We start from the raw sequence: 14,987 nt of genomic DNA, 5'->3' as shown, positions 1-14,987 counted from the left end.
CCAAGTCCTCAGGCCCCTGAACCTGTGTGGGAGACCCAAAAGAAGCTCCTGGTTCCTGGCTCCTGGCTTTGGATCACCGCCATTCTGGCCATTGCTGCCAATTGGGGAATGAACCAGCGGATTGTAGACCTTTCTCACTCTCTCTGCATCTCCTCTCTCTGTGTAGCTCTTACTTTCAAATAAATAAAGAAATCTTTAATAAAAGTGTACAAAAGAGGATGTTGTTAATATAATACACTAATGAAAGTCACAGAAAATTTAGAATACTTTAGCCTGAGAGTGGCTTTAATTCTATTCTTTCATGTTGATACTTGTCAGTTATTGATTTATTTTTTGTACTGACAACACCCTTGTCCTTCAACACAGAATGATAATCCTGCACCCCACATTCTAGACTAAGCCTCCAAGGCCTCACAGCTAGGTAAGAAGCTAGAGTCTCTGCCTGGCACTACCAAAGAGTCTCAGAGAGTACAGGAGAGAAAATCCAAGAAGTGCAACTCAGGGACTCCTTGGATCAACATAACTGAAACTTCATTGTAGCAAAACAGAAATACCTTAGAAAAATGTGAGAAAGATATAATTTTAAATATTTATTTATTTGAAAGAGTTACACAAAGAGAGGAGAGGCAGAGAGAGAGAGAGAGAGAGAGAGAGGTCTGACCTCAGAATCAGGTCTTAAAGTATTCAGATCTGGCTAAAAAGCCCATCAGAGTTTTTCAGGCACGGAAAGCCAAGACACTATGGCAAAAAAAAAAAAAAATGACTTAATTGGAAGATCCTTGTGAGTGAGATCCCAGCGGAAAGAATGGGCCATCAAATAAGGCAGTACCTTTCTCTTCAGGGAGGAGAGGACTTCCATATTGAATATGGCCTCGTATAAACAAGATCGGAGTTGATGAACAGGCTTCCATAGCCTTGGCAGCTAATAATATATAGTTTTTCGATAGGAAACAAGGATAGCTTACTGTCTCTGTTTTCAAAGCCTTTTATGCTAACTTCTAGTGCTGTATAGAGAAATAACCATCAACACTTTCCCAGAGGAAAAACAATGCTGGGGTCTACAGAGATAGTTCTGGTAGATGAGATTAAGGTGAGCAGAAGGCTGCAATTTTGAGTTTCAGCTTTCTTTGGGCTAGTCAATTGTGATCCTTGCCACTGTCCAGTTAAAATAAGATAGGACTGCTTGAGAGCAATGTTCTCAAAAGTCCTTGATCTATTATCTTTTCCAGTAAACCTGTAACTTTGAGACCCTTAAACTAAACTTTGGTAAGAATTCTGGGTGGGTGGGTGGTAGAAGTCAACAATGCACAAGACCCCAAGTGTCTGGTATGGAAATTACATTTTTCTCAGCTCTTGCTCATGCTTTCACTCAAGATATCCATAGCCCTCCTTTGAGATTGCTCTTTAAGGAATACCTCATCTTCAGCACCAACCACTAAGAGCAGTCCAGAGGAAAAGGTGCCCCTCTTCAGCCTCTAGGGCTCCTTCTACTTTGGATGGTGTCTTGTAAAACTTCTTTTTTTATACTGAGTGATGGAAAAGCTGATTCGGCAGTACGTATCCAAGATGATTTTAAGATGTACAAATAATAACTTTAAAAATTACATCAAAGTAGAAAGAGTGGTGTGGAAACATCAGTCTCAAATTGCCACTGCCACATCCTTTCCTGACAGCCAGGTTATTGGAAGTCTCAGTAACAGCAGCTGCCCTAGATGGCTACAGAAATGCTCAGGGGCTCCATGGCTTTAAGTTCTCTTCAGATTGACAAAGGCAAACATGAGAGAGGCCCTCGAGTCTCCAGAGACTCCTACAACAGTGCCATTCACATTTCCCCCACTTCCATCCCAAATCATCAGAAGAGGGGCTCCAGGTCTGCAGAGCCTGGCTGAGTACCAAGACGTTCCCTTAGGCAAGTGCAGTGTGAGCTCAGGGATATGACCTAGGATGATGCAGAAGGGATGGGGGACAAAGTTAGGCAGGAATTTAGAGGCACTTCTAGTGATCCTTGAAAGTTAGCATTGGACCTGACTTTCACCCTGGGACCAGGCAAGCATCTATCACTTCCTGTTGGAGGGAAAGGGAGAAGTCAGAGGCAAGAACCTCCTAAAGAGTAGAGTCTGTGTCCTGGAATCCTTTGAAGTCAAGTGGCCACATCCTTTAACTCCAGGTTCAAGCAAGTAGGGAAGAGGGCTCTACACAGCGTGTACCTCCTGCAGGGAGGCCAAGTTCACCATTTTGCCTGCCAGTGTCCTTTTCAAACCCCCAGAATTGCTTTCAATTTTTGTTCTTCACCCATAGAAAATTTTAATTTAAAATAAAACTATATCAAGGCCATGGAACCACAGTTTTTAAGGCAGAAATTAATCTATGACTCAGGAGAAGTCTAGTGATTCTGACTGAAGACAGCAAAAACAGGATAATTTGTGTCAGAGAGCATGGGAGGAATTTGAGGGACTACATTGTATAAAATGATAATCTGTTTTTTAAAAGATTTATTTTTTATTAATTTGAAATACAGAGTTACAGAGAGAGAGAGAGAGAGAGATCTTCAATCCACTGTTTCACTTTTCAAATAGTGCAACAGCCGGGGCTATGTCAGCCCAAAGCCAGGAACCTGGAGTTTCTTCAGGGTCTCCCACATGGGTAGAGGGGCCCAAGCACTTGGACCATCCTCTGCTGTTTCCCCAGGCACATTAGCAGGGAGCTGGATTGGAAGTAGAGCAGCTGGGTCTTGAACCAGTGCCCATCTGTGATGCTAGCCTCACAGCTGGAGGGTTAACCTGCTATGCCACAGTGCAAACCCTCAACAGTGGTAATCTTAAGTCATGCATCACTAGATTTGCTAAAAAGCTCAATAATCAATCTTTGCAGTATGGGGTGATTATTACACCTGAGGTCAAATTTTGGAAGGAAGAGACAGAGGCTTCACTACACAGTGATTGATTTGATTAATGCTCATTTAATCCTCCCTAAGTATTAATATAAGTATTAATGGTTCTAGGTAACTTTAAGTACAGAATTGGAAATAAATTATTTTTTAAAATTTTTTTTTAAGGGAAAGGGTTTATTGGGGAACACCCTACAGACCCGAGTGAAGGAGCGGTGAAAGAAAAAGAGAGAAAGAATATAAGAGAGAAACAGAGAGGAGAGGAGCTAGCAAGGAGAGAAGATAGAGCAGAGAAGAGGAGAGCAGAGCCAAGAGAGCTCATGTTCAGGAACAGGCCCTTTTAAAACTTCCCCTGAGGGCGGGCAGGGAAGCAGGAGCAGGGAATCCCCTTAGGATGGGGGTGGAGCCTGGCTCAGGTAGCTGGGCCATGTGGCCACCTGGCTAAAACTGCCCCTTTTGTTTTTTATAAAGCAGGGTTTGTATGGGATTACATTAGTCCCAAAAGTCCAGGAGGGGTAGAGGGACGATGATCTGTCTTTAGAGCTACTTCCTACTGACACGGGGCAATGAAGTACTCTTCGCTGGCAAGGGGCGATGTCTCAAGCCGCTGTCTCCTGGGTGGGGAGCTGAGTATATCCTTGTAGCAACATTTGGTTGACCGCCTGGTTGCTGAAGGCCTTCGTTTGTTCCATTATAACCTGCTGTAAGCACTTAGACACTGTAGTATAAAAGACATGGTGAGACTTTTAATTAACTAGGTAATGAGAGGATTTTATAGAGAGGAAATGGGGGTGGGGTGTCTCTGGCCCCTTATGGGGACAGGATGTGCTTTCAGCTGATTCCAGCCAAGACTGGGAGAAAGGCCACTTAACTTTTGTAGGTAGTGGGGTTTGTAGAGAAATTCTGAACAATCATACAACATTAAGTGGGGAAGAGGACCATCAGTACACACAGGTTGGGAGTAGAGCCATTGGCGGTAGAGTAGAGGCTATGGTTACAAAGGAATGAGGCCCAAGTGGGCTAGATACAGAGGACAGAGTTGTTATTAGAAAACCTAAGAAAGGTGCTAAGCTACAAATAAGTTTTCTGATTGAGAGGCAAATAGAACCTGACAGAAGGGGCTTAATAATAGTCAGGTGGGCTTTAGGCCTTGTAAATTATAAGGCTCAGACTCATCTGTCTCTTCATATAGCCTACAACCTAGGGGAGGTGTGAGCCTCCTTGGGAAGGCACCCTGTTGACTTCCATTCCCTAGCTGGCCTGGGAGAAGAGCTGGCCAGGTAAATGCATGTGGCTTCTCTAACAGGAAATTTACAGTTCTGCTTGCAATGTTACTGACCCTACTTGGCCGTCCCCTCAGCTGCAGTGGTCACCTTGGAAGCTGGACTGAGTGAAGGGCTTTTCAGCTTAGAGCCAATAAGATCCGTGGCTCTGACCTGAAGTCCTTCGACTCCAGGGCAGGTCCATTTCCAGTGATGCAACTCTTGACAGAGCTGCCAGGGATCTTCACAAGCTGACTTCTGCTGAAGCCCAGGCTTTCTACAGTGGAAACCACTGCAGTTGACTGGCCTGTTGGGTCTCCTTGAGGGCAGATCACTGTACAGAGCAGCCATTAATAGGCTGCCACCCATTGCTTCTGATGCCTAGCTTTCTTTTCCTCCTGGGTTTTTTTAAAGCAGACCAGAGGATGCAAGTCAAGGGGGTGCTCAAGTCCCATCTCTAATCTTGGTGGCCTAAACTAGAAGCCTATAGTCACAGGCATGTTCTGTAGTAGTTTATGTTGAGGCAGACAATGCCCATGAGGAAAACTATATTCTCACTTTAAAACTTTCTTTCCCTTTGTTCTGAAAGGGAGGCTTTCCTGTTTCTGTTTACCTCACTGATGGTGAAGTAAATCTAGCTAAGAAATTATAATTTAAGCTCTTATTTTGGCTATGCTATTACAGAAAAATGTTAGCCATCTCTTTTATAAGATCTAAAATCAAATTTTGAATCTTGGAGATTCCTTCATAATACAAATAGTTTCCTACCTCGAAGAGAATAGAGAAATGAGAGAACAAGTCGGGCTTAGAATAGAGAAATGGGGTTGCCAGTCCCAGATCGCTTACTGACAATAGCAATAGCACATCAAAACTTAGAAAGCAGTGTCAACCATTAGATAACAACTTAAGAAAACATTTACCAGAAGGTCCAATGCCTTCCATAAATATTAAGAATACATATATTTGGAAACATCTCTTAAATATCTAACATGGTGTAGCTTATTTAACCAGCAAATTTCAGCACAAGCATATAAAATGTTTCTAGTTTTTTCTACCAACACATTTAAAACATATGATACAGAGATTCAGGTCACACGAATTAAAATGTATCTTTGATTAATTTTAACAGCTTAAATTTATGGGCAATCTTTTATCTATAAGCCAATTAAAATAAAACTCTTAAATTTTCCCATGTAGACATACAGTATGTATACACATGTAACATAATATACCAATATAGCAGTTTTAATAGTTTTTTTTTTGTTTTGTTTTGACAGAGTGGACAGCAAGAGAAACAGAGACAGCAAGAGAGACAGAGACAGAGAGAAAATAGTTTTTTTTTTTTAAATTAACTCCTGTTTGTAAATTACCAATTGATTTGAATTACTTTTGTTTTTAGTAACCTCAGTTAACCATACTTTCTCTCAGTTGGTACCTTTAATACATTACTGGCTTCATCTGTTTACAGAGCCATCCCAAAGTACTCAATACAATAGATGTGGCTGGAAAAAGTTCATCAGAACCTATAGGACAGCTAAACACAGAACCAACAATGCTTTAGTTTTATGAGCAACAAATCTGATATACCAAACTGTGGATGACAAAAGACTTTAAGTTGCCACATTTAAAATTATAAACTCATTAACCAACAAGAGGTATTTGCTTACTGCACACAGTATTTCTGAAAGCACCTGTAGGATTTTACAAAGCACGTAACTCTTTTAGGCCTCTGGGGGCTTTCTCATTAAGATAACCATTATGTCTAGTAACACAAGATTATTAGACTTTTTAATTCTCAGACGTTTGTATTAGTGCCATTTTATATTATAGAAACTTAAAATTTAGCACCACTTCACATCTTGACAGTACTTCTAATATAATCCAAATAGCCTGATTAGTTGGTGTCTCTACAAGATGAGAGACATAGGTCCTTCGATTTTTTCAGTTGGGCCCAAACTGGAAAAACTTAAGTCCAAAATTTACTGGAAATTTCAGAGTCCAAATTCTTTGGAACTTTGATTTTTGATTTTTTGAATGCCTGTCAAGAATGTCAAGAAGGCTCAAAATACAAAATATCTGGTTGAAATGAGATTTAACATCATGACATATAGACCAAATTTGATCACTGTTACAAGGTAATTATTTGAATGTTTGAAAATAAGCACATATTTAAATAGCCCATAGCTTTTAATAAAAACTCAGCTGTTTTAAAGCAATTAGAATTTAACAGACATCAAGAACATAATAGATTACTTTAACACATTGCTTTAACAGAGGATCAGATTTAATTCTATGTCAAAGAGAAATAGATTAGTATACTTGTGTGTTTTCCATCTGCCAATGTCCTTGATTTACATTTTGAGATAAACTGTTAAAAATCTTCAAATTAGGATTAAGGTAACGCATCAAATTTTAGCCTGAGTTACTTTAAACGGTGTTGAACTATTTTCATAGACAGTTTATGAACTAACCCAAATAGTTTTATAGAATATAACATGTTGAGTATATAGAAGTTCACATTTAGACACATTTATTTTATTCCTCTTTACCCAATTTAAATTAGCAGTTACATCTAAATGAATTATGATGCTGATATTATATTATATCTCTATCTGAATTTAATTTAAATTAAAATTGCATTCATCTAAAACAAGTGCTAATTACCCATTGCTGTTTCATTGAGTACTGATTACCCAGAAACCTGTTAAAATAAATTGCAAAATAAGTTCAGCATTTTACAAAGCAATAGTTTCAAAGGTAGTGATCTTAGATTCAAAGAAAAATTAGTTACAGTGGGCCAGGTCCATGCAGGAAAGTTGATTTTCCTGTCTGGCTTGTTAAAACAAAAGAGCCCTCAGAAGGGTGGGATACCTAATTTGTTTCTCAATAAGCAGGGAGCCCAAAAGGCTGGGACTACCATTCCCTTGCTATTCTTATGGTAAGACTGGGACAAGAGAGGGACAAAAGACCAGTTGGAAACCATGGAAAACGCCATTCCCAAACCAATAAGACAGAGATGGTAGACTTTGGGCCCCGACTGGTTCTGAGATAAAGAATTCCTAGGTGGGAGGGGGAGATACAGTGAGAGTGGGGGTAGCAGCTAGGGAGGAAGTACATGCGGGCATGAGAATGGCTTTGAGGAATAGTTGAGCAAGGGATTTCAGATAGGACAGAAGAGGTTGACACCGCCCCCTGGAATTCGGCAGGAGGGGAAGGTGAGGACGCATCTGCCGCATGGGAGACAATGGCACTGGAACTTCAGCGGCTGAGCCGGTGCCTGTAGATTGGAGCGATAAGGGGGAGGTTGATCTGCAGGATCAAAGGAGGCTGTGGTAGTGGCGGGAACAGGATGGGCAGAAGAAAGGATTTTTTGCTCAGGCTTCTGCCCCCTAGTGCGAATCTTGGAGACCAGAAGGACTTGAGTGGGAGAGCAAGAAGTACACAGGGAAGGTTTAGTTTGAAGATAGGAAAAGACTTGAACGTATGGAATCTCCTTCCATTTTCCCGAACGCTCACGGAAGTGATAAAGATGTTATCAGGGTCAAACTATTCCGACTTCTGATCCCTCAGGGCCAAATGTGCCACCACGGAGGGGCCGCTTTTGAGGGCTGGGGCCAATTTGAGAGGGACCATCAGACGGAATGCGGTTAGAGAAAAGTTCCCATTGCGACCTGTAGAGTCAGATCCGTGGACTGCAAGCGTCCTTGCATCCCGGCTGTCTGACTAGCGAGATAACATGGGAGCAGAAGGTGGGGTCATCACCCAAGCGCCCACTGGAGCCCAGGGCCTCACCTGTAAAGAGGCGAACAGAGATGGAGTCGTCACTCGCACCCACTGGACACAGTGTCCGTAGAGGCTAAAGGCCTTAAGTAGGAGTTGTGGTGTCTAGCACTACGACCTTAGACTTGAGTAGAAAAGCCTCAGACGAATGTAGATGAGAGTAAACCACAACTCAGTAGACAAGTAGAGTCGCCATGAGAGTTTCCCGTTCCATGCCTTACCTCAAAATTTGGAAGGCCGATGTGTGGATGGAGATCGCAGAGCGTTCGGTGGCTTGGAAAGAGTTCCGGAGGTGTGCTTTGTGACTGGCAGAAATCCAGGACCCCAGAGCACTGGGGGACACTGGATTACCAATATGAGGCTATCCGAGTCACGGCACCAATGTTTTATATTAATGTCAGCCGTCGCAAAACACACCGGACACCGGAGTAAGGGAAAGGGTTTATTGGGGAACACCCTTTTTTATTTATTTATTTATTTATTTAATGAATATAAGTTTCCAAAGTACGAATAATGGATTACAATGGCTTCCCCCCCATACCGTCCCTCCCACCCACAACCCTCACCTTTCCCACTCCCTCTCCCCTTCCATTCACATCAAGATTCATTTTCGATTATCTTAATATACAGAAGATCAGCTTAATATACATTAAGTAAGGATTTCAACAGTTTGCTCCCACACAGAAACATAAAGTGAAAAATAATAGATGATTTTTTTTTAATGATGATGAAATCAGATCAGACCTATTGTCATGTTTAATCCCAGTGAGAGTCAAGTTGGGAGTTGATAGTTTCTTTTCTTTCTTTTTTTTTTTTTTTTTTTTACAGAGGATCAGTTTAGTATGCATTAAGTAAAGATTTCAACAGTTTGCACCCCCATAGAAACACAAAGTGAAATATACTGTTTGAGTACTCATTATAGCATTAAATTTCAATGCAGAGCACATTAAGGACAGAGATCCTACATGAGGAGTAAGTGCACAGTGACTCCTGTTGTTGACTTTACCAATTGACACTCCTGTCTATGGCATCAGTAATCTCCCTATGCTCCCTATACTCCACCGGAGTAAGGGAAAGGGTTTATTGGGGAACACCCTTTTTTTGACAGGTAGAATTATAGACATAGAGAGAGACAGAGAGGGCAGAGAGAAAGGTCTTCTTTCCATTGGTTCACTCCCCAAATGGCCACCATGGCTGGCGCTGCACTGATCCGAAACCAGGAGCCAGGTGCCTCCTCCTGGTCTCCCATGTGGGTGCAGGGGCCCAAGCACTTGGGCCATTCTCCACTGCCTTCCGGGGCCACAGCAGAGAACTATACCGGAAGAGGAGCAACCGGGACCAGAACCCAGCACCTATATGGGATGCTGGCGCTGCAGGCAGAGGATTAACCAAGTGAGCCACGGCGCTGGCCCCAGGAAATAAATTCTTCAAGAAGTTTCATGCACCAGCACCTTCCTATCACGTATTTCCGTATCTTTCAAGGGTTTCCACCCTCCACCCAGGCAAACTGCCAAGCCAAAGGACTGTGATTCAGTGACAACTGTAGGAACCTTCCTGCCTTAAGTGAGGTGAAATGCTTTACCCTATTGCTGCTAAGTCTCAGTTTTCCCCCACGCAGACAGTGTGAGTGAGCATCCCACTCACATAAACAGCAGTGGTTTAATGTAGCACAGATTCTCAGTGAGGAAAACTCAGAATCAGCCAAGGAAGAATGGCTAAGTTTGAGAAGCAACCCCCAGCAATACCTCTATAAGCTTTTGTTCCACCACGAAGAAAGGATCATTGCTCTAGGCCCAGAATCATAAGCGGATCACATAAATTACAAGAGATTTTGAATCTGTAAACAGATGGCTTTGTAAATCTTTTGGGATTAGTTACTAATTGGCACTTATTTTGATACAAGTGATGGATTATGCTTGGCTTATTTCATACTCATAACATGAGCTGCAGTTGTAGCAAAGCAGGTTAAGCTGAAGCTTGAAAGGATAGCCCCTTATATCAGAGTGCAAGTTTGAGTGCAGCTACAGTGCTTTTTATACACCCCTCTGCTAATGTGCCTGAGGAAGCAGCTGATGCTGGCCCAATTACTTGGGCCCTTGCCACCCATGTGGAAAACTTAGATAGGGTTGCAGGCTCCTGGCTTTGGCCTGGCCCACTCCTGGCCTTTGCAGACATTTGAGGAACCAGAGAATGAGACTATAGTGTTAGGGACTCCTGCTGATTGAATTCCCATAGATTTTGTCTAAAATTCCTGCTCTAAGGATCTCTTCTTCACTTGAAGAGAAGTGGGGTATACAGGGGGGGAATGACAGTCGTTTCAGGGGTTGGATAATGTTTGACAAGAAAGAGGCAACTGATGTGAAATTTAGATAAAAGTACCAATTTTATATCACCAAAAGTAATGAATAAAATTTACCACATATTAGACCAAAGTGGGAAAGGTTTTTGGTGAAATATCTTGAGCCAACAACTGATATTTTTGTCTTGACTGTGTGTTGCCCTTTGGCTGGTGGTGTTCTTTATAGAGCAAAGCTGGTGCATATGCTCAGTCCCCAGCCAGTGAACCCAGAGCTGATTTCACAGAGCATCACCTGAATCACAGAGTTGTTGAACAACTCCAGAGGTAAGCCTCAGCCTCCATCAGTCTAGCCCTCGTTTCCTTCTTCAGTGTTTTTGTGAATGAGCCATTTCCCATTTTAATTTAATTTTTCTAACATGAACTTGGTACCTGATTTTCTAGAATTTCTCTCCTTGTATAATCACATTACAATGATCAAGACCTAGCTTTGTAACTCAGTTCGGTGACACAGACAGAGTAAGAGGAGTATTCAGGTCATTTTATTAGGAAGAAATACAATTCTCACTACTGGGAGCAGAAGTCAGTATTGTATGCTTACTCAATTCAATGCAATTCAAAAGCTCAATGCAATTCAAAAGCTCAAATGAGTTACTTCAGGTTTATAATTTGTTTTATATTCCAAGTGCATTTATCATATATTGTACACATATTAATTATCATTTATAAAATCAGGAAGTTTTTATGGACCTAGTAAATGACTAAAATCATCGTAAGCATCTGATAGCAGAACCATGAAAGCAATTAGAAGGCTCTATGGAAACAGTCCTAGCTGTGTTAGGCCTGTCTACAGCACAGGTATAGAAAATAGACTCAAACCCAGATTAACTTGAATCCCAGGACTGAATAGATAAATTCAAGTCAGAACATTCTTTTCAGAAATTTCTCACTTGTGATTTTATAGATTTCCATCAAATTTTTTGACATTTGAGAATGCAATATGGGGCTGGTGTTGTGGCATAGCAGGTAAAGCCACCTCTTGCAGTGTCAGCAACCCATATGGGCAATGCTTCGAGTCCCGGCTGCTGCGCTTCCAATCCAGCTCTCTGCTATGGCCTGGGAAAGCAGTAGAAGATGGCTCAACTCCTTGGGTCTCTGCACCCCTGTGGGAGCTCTGGAAAATCTCCTAGATCCTGGCTTCAGATCAGCACAGTTCTGCCTTGCAGCCAAGTGGGGAGTGAGCTAGCAGATGGAATACCTTTCTCTCTCTCTTTCTTTCACTTTCACTCTCACTCTTGCTCTCATTCTCACTCTCCCTCTGCCTCTCTTTCTCTCTGTGTGTAATTCTGACTTTAAAATAAATATTAAGAAAAAAAGAAAATGCAATAGGTGTATTAATCCCAAATAAATATCTACATTGTAGCAAAACAATATTTATCCATTATTGCCACTAAAGACCAAAATAAATACATAAATAAATAAATAAATCAAAGGAGAACTTTCTAATAAATAAAGAAAAAGTTTTAGGTGTCTTCAAGCAAATTATCCTGGGGTAGGCACTTGGTCCTGTGGTGAAGAAGGCCTGGGATGCTGACATCCCAAATCTGAGTCCCTGTGCTTAAATTCTGGCTCCTCCTCCCACTCCAGCTTCCTGCTAATGCAACCCTGAGAGGCAACACATGGTGGCTCCAGTTCAAGGGTCCCCATTACACCTGGACTGAGTTCCTGGCTTCTGGCTTTAGCCTGACCCAGCTCTGGCTGTGCAGGCAGCCAACAGTTTGGATAATCTGTCTGCCTTTGTCTGTAAACCCCTGCCTTTCAAATATATAAAACTAAATAAAAATTCAAAACTGCACAAAAGACAACTATCCAAAGATAGACTACAAATCTCAATTTCATGTGCCATGTATGTCCAATATCACTGACTGCCATGGTTTTTGCCTCTTTCTGCAGTGAATAACGGGCTGAGTAAGGAAGTGGCCATTCATTACATGAGCCTTTCTGAGGATCTTAGAGGGGCAGTGTTTGGAAAATACCATTGCAGTGCTCCTAGTCATTCTCAGAGCGCAGAGACCTTTACTATATGGGTTGCTCAAGCCTTCACTTCCTGCCTTCACTTCCGACAGCCATCATTGGGAGACAGATATCCAACTTCTCCACTTGGATCCTGGGAGTATGTGATGATTCCAGCATGAGTGATTCCCTTCTCATTACTAATCTTCAAGAAGCATTTCTCCCATTTCCACTAAAAAGGAGCAATCACTACACTGTCCAGCAATACTCTACCCTTAAATCACTATGTGCAAAGTCTGCTGGTTGGGTATTTCTAGATCATCACAATGGATCTATGTGCTTCAATAATGCTGACAAAGCTTTCCTCATAAAAATTTTTTGTGTCTTGTTGGAATCTTCATCACCTCTTGAAGGCTGTTCTTTGCTTTCGTTCCTCATGAAATGTCAGGATTCATGAGAATTTATTGGTGAGCTCATAGGATGGAGGAGGGTACAGTCCTAAGACCTTGTTATGTGAGGCTTCAGGACAGTCTTCAGGCACCTTGAAACTGAAGGAAGTATAATTTTTATGGTTATCAAGTGACATAACCACATTCAATGTATGAATATTCCATTAAACTTTAATAAAGAATTTTGCAACCATTATAGTTATCTGATTCCAGCACATTTTCATTACTCCCAAAGAAACTCAATACCTATTAATATTTCCCCATAATTTATCTCTCCTATTGCATCACTGGACAATTCTTTTTCTACTTTTGATATTTGTAAATTTGTGTATTTTAGATATTTTGTTCAAATAACATTACAAGGTTTCTGACTTTTGAGCCTTATTTCTTTCATTTAGTTTAATTAAACAAGCCACATCCTCCAGGCAAACAATGTTTTAGTCATATATTTGAACTTGGCTGGGTTGGAAGAATGGAATAGTGTCTATCTCAGTTTACTAAATGAAAGGGAGAGTGAATATATTTCTCTTCAAATTCTACCTCTTTGGGTAGACAGGTGATCATTTCTCCATGTACTGGTCATTCATCACCTCTCAGCTTGAACTGCTTTTAGAGAAGTCCTATCTGACTCCATAGACCAGGGGGGTCCAATTATTACACACTCTGAGCTTAGTATATTAACCCATCAATAATATCCAAAAAACTCTCGTCATTGAGAGGTATTTAGGACTACTACTACTACTAGTCTGCAAATTCCAAGATGGAAAGGGCAGTATTAGTCTTACTTAATATTGTACTGCTAGTACCCATTGTAGACCTTTGAACATATTACACAAACCAAAGGTAATGAATGAGTGGACAAATATATGAATAAAGGAGTTAATGTACATACATTTATTTGAACATTAAGTTCATGAAAACTGGAGGTAGGTATTTGGCATGGTGAATAAGATGCCACTTGTGACCATTCCATCTGATATTGGAGTGCCTGGGTTCAAGGTCAGCTCTACTCTACGTTGTCTAAGCTTCCCACTAATGGCTGCCCTGGGAGGCAGAAGGTGATGGCTGAAGTACTTGAGTCCTTGTCATCTATGTGAGAGAAGCAGAATTCAGTTCCTGGATTCTCACTTGGTCCTGGCCGAGCCATGGCCATTGCAGGCATTTGAAGATTGAAAGAACATATGGGAGGTTTTTCTATTTGCCTCTCTCTCTCTGTTTTTGAATAAATAAACCTTTTTTTAAGTTTATGAAAATATAGCTAACATGATAAAACAGAAATATTGTCCTTTTATAACAAAAGATTGATTTATTTATTTGAAAAAAAAGTCAGAGCTACAGAAAGGAAAGGAGAGAGAGAGAGAGAGAGAGAGAGAGAGAGAGAGAGGATTAATCTACTATGCCACAGTGGCGACCCCCCACATACCTTTATTTTTTTCATAAGATTTACTTGCTTATTTGAAAGGCATATTTACAGAAAGAAGAGACAAATGGAGAGAGATCTTCCATTCTCTGGTTCACTCCCCAAATTGTTGCAACAGCTATGGCTGGGGCAGCAGAATCCAGGAGCCAAGAGCTTCCTCGGAGTCTCCTGTGTGGGTGCAGGAGCCAAAAAATCTTGGTCTTCTTATGCTGATTTCCTAGGTGCATTATCATTGAGCTGGTTTGGAAGCTGAGCAGCCAGGATTTGAACCAGTTCCCATAAAGATGCCAGCATTGCAGGTGGTGGCATTACCTGCCAGTCCCAAATGTCTTAACTAGAAAAATCTAATCAATGTGTTTTCTTTTAGGTGTTGACATAACTGGAGTCATTGTAACTTCTTAACCTTTTAAAAAGTTTAATGCATTTGAAATGCTGAAAGACAGAGATCTTCCATCTGCTGATTCATTCCCCAAGATCAAAGAAGCAGAGCTGGGCTATACATAAGCCAGAAGTCTAGAGCCCACTACAGGTCTCTATGTGGCTGACTGTTTTCAGGCTCTTCATTAGCAAGACTCTTGAGTGAGCAGCTGATCTGGGATTTCAGCCCAAGCACTCATGTTTATTTTCCTTTCAACAAAAACTCACTATACCCTGTGTTTTAAATAAAGAACTGCACATTTTAAATTTATACACACAAAACACACATATATATGATGCTTTTCTTGGCTTTGATGTATGGTTAACATTTTTTGACCAACAGTAAATTTTTCTAATTGTTGTTCTCATCAGATGAATTCTGTTTCTGTAGATGCAGGTATACATTTCCTATTTTTTTATATTCATAAAATTCAGCACAATATTTTTAGCAACAAAATTAAAT

The sequence above is a fragment of the Oryctolagus cuniculus genome, chromosome 1 (genome assembly GCF_051225735.1).
Source record: "Oryctolagus cuniculus isolate XC-2025 breed Fujian yellow rabbit chromosome 1, ASM5122573v1, whole genome shotgun sequence".
Classification (NCBI taxonomy): Eukaryota; Metazoa; Chordata; class Mammalia; order Lagomorpha; family Leporidae; genus Oryctolagus; species Oryctolagus cuniculus.
The sequence above is the reverse complement of the archived record's forward strand: the minus strand, read 5'-3'. Positions refer to the sequence as shown.